The sequence below is a fragment of the Gracilinanus agilis genome, chromosome 1 (genome assembly GCF_016433145.1).
Source record: "Gracilinanus agilis isolate LMUSP501 chromosome 1, AgileGrace, whole genome shotgun sequence".
Lineage (NCBI taxonomy): Eukaryota > Metazoa > Chordata > Mammalia > Didelphimorphia > Didelphidae > Gracilinanus > Gracilinanus agilis.
In genome coordinates this window covers 505,831,111-505,845,009 of record NC_058130.1, presented here as the reverse complement: position 1 = coordinate 505,845,009, position 13,899 = coordinate 505,831,111, and the positions used below count along the sequence as shown (strand labels likewise).

The following is a 13,899-nucleotide window of genomic DNA, read 5'->3' as shown; positions in this document are numbered from 1 at the left end:
GGTATGAGCTTTCTCAACTGGGGTACTTTAAGTTCTTGATTTGATCAAATTAAAGGCTGCTGATGGATTCCATTAAAAATAAACTAAAAGAGAGTCTAATTCTCTCTTCACAATAAATAAGACAGAAAATAATAGAGGGTAAAACTAGCATTAAGAGGGGTTGGGAAAAATTTCCTGTAAAAAGTGGGATTTTAGATGGGGTTTGAAGGAAGTCAAGGAAGCCAAAAGGCAGAAATGAGGGGCAATCATGGTTGGAATAGCCAAGAGAAAATGCCCAAAGCCAAGAAATTGAGTATTTTGTTCCAAGAACAGCAAGACAGCCCTTGTCACTGGGTTGAAGAGTATGTGTAGGAGGGTGCTAAATTATAAAAGGGCCCTGGATGCCAAAAAGAAGATTTTATATTTGATCCTGGAGGTGAAAGAGATGCATTAGAGTTTAGTGAGGGGGAGGATTAACATGATCGTACATGTACTGTAGGAAAATCAGTTTGTTGGTTCAGTGGAGGATGGATGGCCTGGAATAAGGAGAATCTTGAAGCAGGCACATTCACCAGCAAACTACTGCAATGGTTCAGGTCTGAGGTGATGAGGGTGATGTCAGTGGGAGAGAAGATGGAAAATTCCAGAGATGCTGAAAAGGCAAAATCAACCAGCCTTGGCAACAGATTGGACATTGGGTGAAGGAGTGGTGGTGAGAGATAGAGAAGATTTGGGATAATAACTAGGGGACTGGCAGGATGGTGGTATCCTTGACAGCAATAGGGAATCTTGGAAGGCTTTGGGGGAAAGATTATCGTGGACAGGTTTAATTTAAGATGTCTACCAGACATTTAGTTTGAGATATCTGAAAGGCTGTTGAAGATCCAAGATTAGAAGTCAGAAGTCAAAGATGATACAGGAAGTTTCTATAGGTTGTTAGATTGGGAGTTGGAAGGATCCTTGAGGTAATCTAATATAATTTCCCCATTTTATAGATGAAGAAATCGAGGCTGTATGACATTAAGTGTTTGCCCAAAATTACACACAAAGCTAGAGCTGGAATTTGAAACTGTGTGCTCTGACTTCAATCCATCTTTCTATCCACTTCACTAAGGTATCTCATCTCAACAATGAAATTCTCTAGACACAAAGAGAAATGATTTATATGAGAAGGAAAAGGAAAATTGCCCAAAAGGATCTATTTGGATTAGCTGATAGGAAATCAACCAACTCATGTTTAAAAGATGGGCATATTCTATCAGATTCTTTACTGCCTCGGGGAGAGAGAGGAAAGGAAGAAGGGAGTAAATCTCAATCCTGAAATTTTAGAAAAAAATTGTCAAAAATTGTACATGTAATGTGACAATGTCACCTCTTTATTCCCATGTGCTAAGCATCTCTTAACATGATCTAAGATCATTTTCTTGGGTGCGATGTCACACTGCTAACTCATATTGACCTGAAAGTCTACTGAACTCAAATATTTTACAGATAAAATTTGGTCTTACTATGCCTCCCTCCTATCTTATACTTCTAAAGTTGATTTTTTTACTTCAATAAATTAGATTCAGTTTTTATGTTCTAGCTTGTCAACATATTTCTATGTTCAGTGTGTTTAATTATTCATTACAGATCTATGACAAGCATGATAGCTACACATTTATCCATGTTATTGACAGACATAAAACAGAATTGAGTTGATTTTCAAAAAAAGAGAGAACATTTTAGAAATATAAAGATCAGTGAACTTTACTGATTCTTGGCAAAATTCTAGAAGATATTATTAAACATAAGGTTAGTGAACATCTGGGAAAGGAAGCAATGATTATAAAGTCAGTATGGCTTCATCAAGAAAAAGTTCTATCTTAAATATGGAAATATGGTCTTAACTGTCACCAACTGTCACCAACCATCAGTCACTCCTTCTCTGGCTCCTTCTGTCCCATCTCCCTTGCACAATTCCCATTCTTACATCCATTTCCAGAGAAAGAACTGATAAAAAGATATAAGTAAGACACAGTTTTATATATATACACATATCTTTTTGTCAGTGATGCCTTCTCTAATGGGGGAAAGGGAAGGAGTTAATTAACTGGATGTTTTAATGTAACAAACAAACCAAAAAAAAATTGTTACTGCATGATATTGGAAAAAATATAAAATCAAGTCTTTGGGGGAAAAAAGAAAAGGTCCTAACAGCCTGACCTTAATTTACTTTTCTTCACAAGCTTATTACACTGTAAGACTAAAAGAAATTCAAGATCCAAAAGCAAACAAACATAATAGAATACTTTCTGATAAATCCAAGGACATCAAGTATGTATTGGGTAAAGATTCCTTATTCAACAACAACTCCTGGGGAAAAGGGAAAAAAGTATGGTAGTAACTAGGTTTAGATCAACATTTTATATTTCCCACAATAAGGTTAAGTGACATGCCCAGGGTCACACAACAAGTAAAGTGTCTGAGGCTAAATGTGAACTCAGGAATTTTTCACTCCAGACTTAGTGCTTTATCCACTCTAGGAACTTAATAAAAACTTATTCTACTCATCTTTTTCCACTTGCTATCGCTTATTCTTCCATCAGTGTAAAGAATGCTGTATGTGGTCTTAGAGGATTAAACCCTGGCTCTACCATTCACTCCCCATGAGACTTTGAATGAGTTATTTCATCTCTTAAAACTTCAGTTTCTCCATCTGTCAAATAATGGATAAAACTATATAACCTCTAAGGATTGTTCTAGCTCTAAATATATTTTCCTTCTGCCTGTACCTTACTGAATCATCTTACTAAGGACATGGCTTTTATAGAGTATTTACTCAAAGCATAAAAGAAATCTAATTATGTTCAAATAAAAGCATCCACTAAGAATCTCAGGCTATGAGCCGCATCTAGTACTCCTCTAATTAATCCCCTAAGCAGAAGGGAAGGGCAACAATCCAGAAATTCCGTTTTTTGGATCCTTTTAGACAGGAGGCAAATAAAAGGGACTTCATGAACTAGGCAACTGCTTAGAGTGGGCTGATGAATGCTGTAACTGGAATGCTTAAGTATCTCTCAAGCACTACCTGTTTTAGTTGTGAGCAGGTGGCAGCCTTATCTCCTCACCTTCAGAGATCATCTTCTTCCATTGAATCTGGCCCATACCAACCGGTCTCTTTTCTCCCTTCCTTTATTTTTAGTGCTGAAATAGGGTCTGCTGGGATTCTCAAAATGAAGATAGCATTGGGGCAGCTGGGTAGCTCAGTGGAGTGAGAGTCAGGCCTAGAGACAGGAGGTTCTAGGTTCAAACTCGGCCTCAGCCACTTCCCAGCTATGTGACCCTGGGCAAGTCACTTGACCCCCATTGCCCACCCTTACCAATCTTCCACCTATGAGACAATACACTGAAGTACAAGGGTTAAAAAAAAATGAAGATAGCATTGCCAGATTATTAGTGCACTCCCCAGACTATGTGAGCAACCTGGTTTGCATTCCACAGTCATTATTTGCTCCCATTTCCCCTCTATGCATTCCTGAGTTCTATCTTAAAAAACAAAAAAACAAAAAAAACACCACCACCACCACCAAAACCAAGAGCTAAAACTCTCTTCCCTATAACTGTTGACAGTAAGATAATTCTCCCAGGCATAAAAAAGTTCACAACCTAGGTGTCAATCTTGTCAATGCTACTACCCAATTTCAGGCTCTCATTTCTGTGGGAGGCTAATAAGAAAAACAGAGTCTCAAATAGATATTTTTATCTGGACCCCATCGAAAGCTACTCTGCTAGTCAGAGCCAGACAGGATGGGCTATCTAAGATAAAAATCTAGACTCCTCTTTTGACCCCTTTTATGATCCACACCTTTTCTTATTAGAAAGCAATATAGTCTTACTAGAAAGCTTTAAGTTCTTAGCAAACCAACAGTCAAAAGGCTAACATTCTCTCCCTTGGTCAGGAATGCAACTGCTTGGTCTCAAAAGTAGTTTGAGACAACCAAGGCCAAAAAACTCAGGGGCTTCCCAACCTAGCAAAATATTCCCAGACTTAGCTTACTGATAATAAGGAGGCTGAAAGTTCAGTATGGTTCTTATCTTCACCTTGAAGTTTCTGAAGCCTCTTTGTATTGTCTCAGTTGAAACTACAATTCTGCGCAGCTGTAAAATTTGTTCTGTGCTTTTGAGTGAAAGGGAGTTTTAATTTTATATATAAATTAACTTGTGACTCCATTATACCTCAGAGCAACTATGAGCTGACAGAAATCCAGAGTCTCCTGCTTCTTTCTTATCACCTAAGCTGTCCTTATCAGATTATCTAGAGATATAAAATAGCTTTCAACACATTTCCTCCCACCTGGACTACTGCAATAGCCAGTTGGTCTGCCAAGGCTCAGCCTCAGGGTAGAAGTGCCAAAGATGAGTGGCTTAACATCAACAGGGCCAAGTCTCTATCCTCACTTCATTTAAATGTCAAGAAGTGATCTTCCTGAAGTGCAGGTCTAATTACAATACTTTCCTACTCAAAAAACTCCAGTGGCTCCCTATCAAGATCAAATATAAAACCCTCTGTTTATTATTAAAAGTCCTTAATAATCTGGCTCCTTTCATAACTCTCTCCTCATCTCTATCTTCATTCAAGCCCCATCTAAAATCCCATCTTCTACAGGAAGTCTTTCCCAATTCTCCTTTAATTCTGTCTTCCTTCTGTAGATTATTTTCAATTTACCCTGCATTCAGCTTTGTTTGTATATAGTTATCTGCATGTTGTCTCTCCCATTAGATGTAGCTCCTTAAAAGCAGAGGCTGTGTTTTTTTATGTAGTATCCCCAATACTTAGTACAATACCTGGCACAAAGTAAGTGCTTAATGCCTGAGAAATATAGCTAGGGGAAAAAAAGTTTTACTATATAGACTCAAAGGAATGAGAAACAGACATAGGGAAGTTAACTGGCATAATTTTTCCAGAAGCAATGATAGTAATAATTTTATTACTGTGTCTAGAGCAACAAGGGAGTAAGGGGGGTATACATGGTTTTAGGGAAATTGGTCTTTGTGGTTAACTGGAAGGGATGTGAAACAAGATTTGGTCTGAAGCCAGATAGATAAAATTGCATTCATGTGGTCATCAATTAAGATGGCTCAGTCCTAGGTAAAAGGGCTAAAGATGAGCTGATTTACTTCCCCAAGGACTGAGGCTATAGATTCTAGAAATTTGGTTCCTGGTGTTAGTTTAAGGCCAGATTAGCAAAACAGATGGTAAAATGGTCTGGAGAGATAGCAGTATGGCCTGATCTGGGGTCAGAAAGAAATAATGGACTAGATAAATTCAATAACCTATAAAGTCTCTTCTACTTCTAAATTTATGATCCTATACCATGATGCATCAAAATAACTTTAGCTATTATCAAAGAAAAATAAAATATACTCTTAATTGATAAATATGCAAAAGATATGAACAGACAATTTTTGGGTAAAGAAATCAAAGCTATGTATAGATATATGAAAAATGCTCTAAATGACTACTGAATAGAGAAATGCAAATCAAAACAATTCTGAGATATCACGACAATTGACAAAAGTGAAAAATGACAAATGGGGGAAAATGGGGACACAATACACTGTTGGTAGAGCTATGAAATGACCCAATTATTTTGGAGAGCAATTTGGAATTAACACTGTCTATTTCCAAAAGAGATCGGGAAAAAAGAAAAGAGCCTACATGTTTCAAAATATAGCAGCCCTCTTTGTGGTGGCAAAGGACTAGAAATTAAGGGGATGCCTATCAATTAGGGAAGGGCTAAACAAATTGTAGTATATGATTGTGGTAGAATATTACTGTATGAAACAATGAGCAGACTAATTTAAAAAAATACTTGGAAAGAACCTCATGGGATAAGGAACAGTGAAACAGGTAGAACCAAGGTGGCATTATACACAACTACATATATATTATTTGAAGAATAAATTGTGAATGGTTCCTCAAGAGGATGAACTGAAAAATGGAAACATAAAATGCATAATCTATATATGCATATTATACACAACTATAGATATGTTACTTGAAGAATAAATTGTCAATGTTACCTCCAGAGGATGAAATGAATAATGGAAATATAAAATGCATAATTTATATATGCATCCTGGATGATTCCCTCTATGATGCAAGGAGGAAGGGAGGGTCTAAAATACTTGCAAATAATTCTATTAGTTAAAAAAAGAAAATGTGTACTAATCAATTAACAAGTACTTATTAAGCATCTATTATGTGTCAGACACAGTATTTGGGATAAAGAAGACAAAAATAAAACAAATGCTGCCATTAGATTGAATTAGTATTCAATCACAGTATTTCATTTAATAAGAATTTCTCTTGTTCCCAAATTATATAAATTAAATAAGTTAATACATTATAATGATGTAAAATCCTGAGAAATGGAAGGATACGTTGATGTGTTTCATGTCATCTTATAATGAGAGTGCCTTCTCTAAAGAGGTATTCTCTTAGTCAAGCACAAATATTTTAAAAATGCATTTCTTATTCTTATGGCAGAGAAATAAAATAGGCTACCAATCTTTGTCTGGAGATGTAAGGTATAGTCAAGCTGGATCAACATGAGCAAATTTTTTTATTTTCCCCTCATGGTCTCAGGAGATGTCAAACTGAGAAGAATGGAGGAAGGAAGGTGAAAGAGTTCATATCAAATGAGCTTAATCTTCTTAATCGTCTCTATCCTTTTCTCGAAATAGAATTCTTGATCTAAGTTGTTATCTCCAATTATGATATTTTTTCCAAAGGAAAATACAGTTTGTTTTGCTGCAAGTCAACCCACTTTAAAAATTAATGTCTACTCATTTTCCAAAGTGAAAAGTGGAACTTAGACAAAATAGAGACCAACAGCATAAAATCTAGTGCAGAATGAGAAAGAAAATCAGAGTAACTCCACCAGCCATGCTGCCTTAAAAAAAACAAAAAAACAAAAAACAAAATACAAAACCTATTGAGTGCATAGTCCATGCCATTGCTAATATTTTCCTTCTGCAAATGGGAAAATTTAGTCTGGTATATTTTCTACTAATCTTGTATGTTTTCCAATAATTGATAGATACAAAGTTCTAGTTCAAGCAAATAAATTATTAACCTCTGCTGAGCAATTTCAAATACTTCATTGAACAGGCACAAATAGAAAAAAGTATTGGCATTGCATGAATGTCCTTTGTTGTGAAACCTCTTTGCTATGATGAAAAACGAGCAAGCAATCATTTAAAATGCCATTTTGCTTTAGTTATTTATCTTCTGTACATGAGGATATTCCCACATTATTCTGTGTAATCACTCAAACATAATCAAGGGGGCAGCTGGGTGGCTCAGTGGATTGAGAGCCAGACCCAGAGATGGGAGGGAGGTCCTGGGTTCAAATCTGACCTCAGATATTTCCTAGCTGTGTGACCCTGGGCAAGTCACTTAACCCACATTGCCTAGCCCTTACCGCTCTTCTGCCAATATACAGTATTGATTCTAAGATGGAAGGTAAGGGTTTTAAAAAAAACATAATCAGCTCTAATTTATTTAAATGGAAGATTTCTAGTTAAGGGAGAATCTAGTAAGGACAGATTAGGTAAGCAAAATATGTAATATTTGTAAAGGCTTAGGGAAAAATCTCCAAACAATTAGAGGACTGAAAATTATCTTCTGTGGGAAAATGTTAAAAGAAACTAGAGGAGCTGGTAGGTGGTTCAGTGGATAGAGAGCCAGGTTTGGAGACAGATCCTGGATTCATTTAACTCCAACTGCTTGGCTCTTCTCTTCTGCCTTGGAACTGATACTTAGTATATCCTCTAAGACAGAAAATAAAAGTTTAAGAAATAAAGTCAAGTTATTTATATTGGAAAAATGCAAGACAGGGGTATTATTGAATTCTCAAGCTTGGGAGGAGTTGTGGTCAGCAGCTGCTTCCCATGTATCCTGAGATTTGTTTCAAATTATCATAAAGAACAATTAATTATAGTAACACTTTTCTCAGCTAAATAGAACTCATGATTAAGGGAGTTGTGATTAATTGATATTTTAAATGCAATACTTAAATCTTCAAGTGATCAACATGTTCTGATTACTTTCTAAGGATAGGAAAATAGAAGAAACAAATTGCTTTCAAACTTTCACCCTTTCCCTTTTCCTCTCCTTAACAGAAAAGCAAAGAGAACTATTCACAGGCCTTGATTCATTTCCAGTTGATTTACAACATAGTACTTGCTTCAAATTAACCAACTGAGTCCTGGAAGATATGATAAGATAGCAAATGTATTTTCAAATCATTTTTTTAGCTGTATCTTTGGATTAATAGAATAAATCATACAGAAATATAACATGGAGATTAGGTAATTATATTTATTTTGAATTAATTTTTTAGCAACCTCAGCATCTCTCTTTGCCCTTTTATCTCAGAGGAAATGCTGTCCATACTCCTAATTTATCTCTTTTGATTGCTGTAACACTGAAAAAGGTCATGCAAATAGGCCCATTTTTATTGGAAAACTGAAGCCCACAGAGACTGTGACTTGATTAGTTATATGAACAGGTAGGAGGTTTTGGGAAATCTTCATTCTTTTATTATTCATTTAAACATTCATGTTTAGCATGTTACAGACAACTAACATCATTCCCTGTTTAACTCCTTCAAGGTTGAAGCTTGATCAAGCATTTTCTTAGCACTTTGTGGGCAATAGGATCACTTTGACCTGGATCTTGTTTTGTAAATGGAATGTGGGACTAAACACGGAATGATTCCAGCTAACTATAAAGAGGCAGAGAACTGGTGGGAGGATTAAAGATCCTGTTAAGGGAATTGGGAGTTCATTTAATTAACCACTTCTAAATCTATTCCTTCCCCTATACTTGCATGAAAACAATAGACACAATCTTATCTATTGCTAAGCAAAATCTTATTCAGTTACCATTTCCTCTTCTATCATTTTTTTCTGGATGATTATGTGGAAAAGTAGATTAACGGGCTGGCAACGTCTTTTAAATGTATTCTGAGCTGGGTAGCTCAGTGTACAGAGAGCCAGGCTAGCGATAGGAGATCCTGGGTTCAAATTTGATCTCAGATACTTCTAAATCTGTGACCCTGGGCAAGTCACTTAACTCCAATTGCCTAGCCAGTGATGGGCAAACGAGGCCCCCTGAAATGTTCTATCCAGCCTCGAGACATTATTCCTAATCTGATGAATACAATGAGTAAGACACAATATAATGAAACTTTGAATGAGCTGCCTTAAAAACAGACTGACAGATGAGCATTTCCTTTACTTTGGCCCCCCTCTTTATTTTTTTTTTAAATTATTTTTTTATTTTGAATACTTTCTCTTAGTTACATATTTCATGTTCTTTCCCTCTCCCCCAATCCCCTCTAACCCCCCTTTGTGGACACACAATTCCACTGTGGCCCCCTCTTTAAAAAGTTTGTCCATCACTGGCTAGCCCTTACTGCTTTTCCACCTTGGAACTGGTATTTAGTATCCACTCTAAGACAGAAGGAAAGGGTTAAAAAAAAAAACTGAGTGGAAATTGTTTTGGTTTTCAAAGTTTCCAAAGTATAAAGATAAGTATGTAACATAGCATATTCCCATGCCCTTTTAGAATACAGTTAAAAAAAAACTCTTACCTTCTATCTTAGAATCAATATTCTGTATTGGTTCCAAGGCAGAAGAGCAGGAGGGTCCAGGAAAATGGGGTTAAATGACTTGCCCAGGGTCACCCAACTAGGAAGTATCTGAGGTCCTATAGACTCCAAGCCTAGCTATTTACTGTGTGACCTGGCTGCCTCATGATCTATATTCTATTTATCTTTATTCAACCCAGCTTTAAGCTGCTATCTTCCTACTAAAAGTGCTCTCTTAAAAGTCACTGATGAGCAGCTACTCATCAAATATAATGTCCTTATCACCACCCCAACCCACCCCTCATCCTCTTTGACCTCTACCTAACAATTAACATTGTCAACAAATCTGAGGCAGATGGTGGTCCTATGGATGATGTGGAGCTGGAGTCAGGAAGATTTGAGTTCAAATTCCTCTTCAGGTATTTATTAGCTGTGTATATCCCTGGGAAAGTCACTTAACATCTGCTGCCTCAGTTTCCTAAACTGTAAAGTGGAGATTAAAACAAAGCATCTACTCTACAAAGTTGACTTAAGGATACTATGACCTACTTGGAAAAAGTACTTAGCATACTGTGGATCCATAGTAGATGCTATATAAATGCTTATTCTCTTCCCTTGACGACTGCCTTTTCATATATACTCTTTTTCTCCCTTGTGGCTTTAAAGAGACACTGTACTCTCCTGATTCCTTCTTCTTTCTAAACCACCTTTTCTCTGACTCCTTTGTTAGCATCTCCTCCTTTTCCCTATTGCCTGTTCCAAACCCTCTGCTCTCTTTTTCTTCACTTTTCAGACTATGACAATCTGATTAAGTCCAATGGTCTGATTTATTAACAAATTGGGAGTTCCCTGGATCACACATTTTATTCATTCATACATACACACACATCTATATAAACAAATGTGGGATCCTTTCTAGGAGTATAGGCTCAGTTACATGTACAACTACTTTTAGGATAATTCAACATGGATATCTGAAAGTTACCTCAAATTCAGTATGTTCAAATTCCAATCTTGGTATTATTTCCCAGAAATCTGTTCTTTCTCTTGACTTCTCTATTTCTTTTTTTATTTAGAATATTTTTCCATGATTCCATGATTCATGATTCCTCCCCTCCCTCCAGCTCTTTCCTCCCTGTTCCTGAATTCGACAAGCAGTTCCACTGGGTTATACACATATCATTGTTCAAAATTATTTCCTTGTTATTCATATCTGCCATAGAGCGATCCTTTAACATCAAAACCCTAATCATATCTCTATCGAAGTATGTGATTGATCACATATTTCTTTTCTTTTAAAAAAATTTTTTATTTATTTAATTGATTAATTTAGAATATTTTTCCATGGTAACATGATTCATGTTCTTTCTCTCCTCTCCTCCCTCCCCACTCCCACAGCCATCAAGCAATTCCACTGAATTTTGCATGGATCATTGATCACATATTTTTCTAATGCATTTCCATTTCCACAGTTCTTTCTCTAGATGTGGACAGCATTCTTTCTCCTAAGTTCCTCTGACACCTCTATTTCCTTCAGTGGCATCACTTACCACTTATTCCATTAAAGCATCATTTATTAGATTCCAACGCTGCATGCAAGGTAGTAGGAGCTAGGCATTATATGTGCCAAGATTAAATAGTTCCTAACCTCAAAATGTTTACACCCATCCCTGGGGGTGGGAATGGGGTGGAGTACAATATTACACAAAAAGTAAATACAAGATATTTTGAGAGGAGAGAGAGTTCTAACAACTATGACAGGAGTCAACCAACAGTGCCATGAACTTAAAAAAATATTAATAACTGGGGGCAGGTCGGGGATTCCATAGATAGGGAGCCAGGCCTGGACATGGGAGATCCTGGGTTTAAAACTGGCTTCAGACACTTCCTAGCTGGGTGACCTGGGCAAGTCACTTAACCCCCATTGCTTAGTTTACCTTACTATTCTTCTACTTTGTAACTGAAACTTGGCATTAATTCTAAGATGAAAGGTAATAGTTTTAAAAAAATAAAAAAGTCAATATAATTTGGTTTCCTTTGTAATCCCAAGGATTTTACTTTGTTCATTTAAAAAAACATTATTCTGAGAAAGATCTGTAAGTTTCACAAAGACTATCAAAGGGGGCCATGACACATACAAAAAGGTTAAGAACCCTGGCCTTGGGGGATAAGGTCAGTGAAACTACTGTGGAACTTTTAGGGAGAGTCTCCATGGGCAAGAGGATTGGTTCAAGCCTGGTCATTTTACAAGCAGACATGTATCAGGAATAACCTGGACAGTATTGAGCTGAAGTGAAATGCAAAATATATAGTTATTTAGTAGTCTTGAAAACTGTTTTGTTTGTTCTGATAAGGCTTAAAAATCAGCCTCCAGGAAGACTAATAAATTATGCAAAGTTACCAAAACCTGTTTTAAATCATTTTGTTATGGCATGTTATGACTCATTTATGTTTAACATTGTGTATAAGTCAATTACCTGCCTCATATTCCTCATACTTTGCCCCCTTTTTCCCTTTCCTTTCATGAGGGAATCTTAGATATAAGTCATAACCTAAGCTATGTTGGTCTTTGGGGTGCTAGTGGGGATGAGGGGGTGTTTAATAGACCCCAAAGTGTAAGAAATAGATATCTAAACTCATCTCTTTTTCCTTGTCTGGACAAGAAATCTACTTAAATAATTCCTTGGGTACTATCAGTCCTAGGAGCTCCAATACTCTTTATAAGAGATTTAGAATCATAGGATTTGGGACCTGGGAGAGATCTCCAACATCATCTTTAATATCTATCCTCCAATTTATATATAAGAAAGTATAGGCTCAGAGAGATCAAACTTGCATGGGATTGCACAGCTATTTTTTTAAAAGTGGAGCTGGAACTAGAATCCAGATCTTTTCAAGGCTTTAGTCTAGTGCTTTTTATGCAATCTGTAGGCTTTTTTACTCATAAACTTTGAAATTAATCACTTCCTAACAAGTCATTTTTTTCAGTCAATCTAAAAATCCCTCTCCTTTTTCTTTATATGCTTTTGATATCCCCTTGAGAACAATGCCTTATAAGACACAGAGGGAAATCTGACTCATTAGAAACTGTATTTTTGGGACAGCTAATGGTACACTGGATAGTGTGCCAGGCCTGGAGTTGGGAGGCCCTGGATTCAAAGCTGGCCTCAGACACTTCCTAGCTGTGTGAACTCCGGTAAGTCACTTAACCCCATTTGTCTAGCTCTTGCTATTTTGTCTCAAAGTTGTTACTAAGACAAAGTAAGGGTTTAAAAGAGAAATAGTATTTTAATATTATTTAATTCAGCTGCCCTTCCTGTGGCTTTTAAACTCAAAATAAAAATGGATCTCCAGGGACTACATATAGGCTTAGACAACCACAAATTAGCATTAGCTATATTATACTATATTTACACTTATTTTGTTCAACATTTCCAAATTACATTTTAACCCGGGGAGCACTGGGGAATTTTGCTGCTACCTATAGGTTGACACCTCTCTTCCATAATTAACTTCAGTACTACAAATCCCTCTGATGGACACGAATGGATCTTAGCCAAAAAATAACTGGCAAAGTGAAAATGAAATAAGAGAGGCAAAAAAGTGATAAGTCAAGTTAAGCTATATGAAAAACAACAATCATAGTTTAACATACATATTGGCAGGGGATGGTGATACTACAAGGAATTAAAAGTATCGGTTCTGTGCATATATTCTACCTTCTTGCAAGTGCATTTGCAATGATAATTTCTTTCCTCTTTTCCATAACTGAGTATAAACTTTTAAAAATCTTTGCGAAGAATATACTAGAGAAAAAATAGCAAATTACTTCCCTTTCAGATCTGAGAAATGATAATTCCCATTAATAAAACTCAGCTCATAAGAAATGATAAGCAAGATGATTTCAGAAAAAGTTGGAAAGATCTTCGGGAACTGATGCAGAGTGAAATAAACAGAACTGGGAGAACATTGTACCCAATAAAAGCAATATTGGGCAGTGATCATCTGTGAAAACTTGGCTACTTTCACCAATTCAATGATCTAGAACAATCCTGAAAGACTTATTCAGGGAATGCTATCCACCTCCAGAGAAAGAACTGTTGGAGTTGTCCTTCACAAGAGTGTTTTCATGTTTTTATTCTTGGTTTTATTTTGGGTTTTGGTTTTATGTGAATGTGCTCTTACAACAATGACTAATATTGAAGTCTGTTTTGCATGAAAATAAAAATGGAAAGAAAGAGAGAAAGAAAGAAAGAAAGGAAGGAAGGAAGGAAGGAAG

The 13,899-nt window shown here is 36.3% G+C and overlaps 1 protein-coding gene across 1 annotated transcript in view; it reads right to left on the bottom strand.

The window, feature by feature from the left end:
- TTPA (alpha tocopherol transfer protein) overlaps nt 1-13,899 on the bottom strand; it is a 37,926-nt gene that overhangs the window by 23,366 nt on the left and 661 nt on the right. The window lies entirely within an intron of this gene.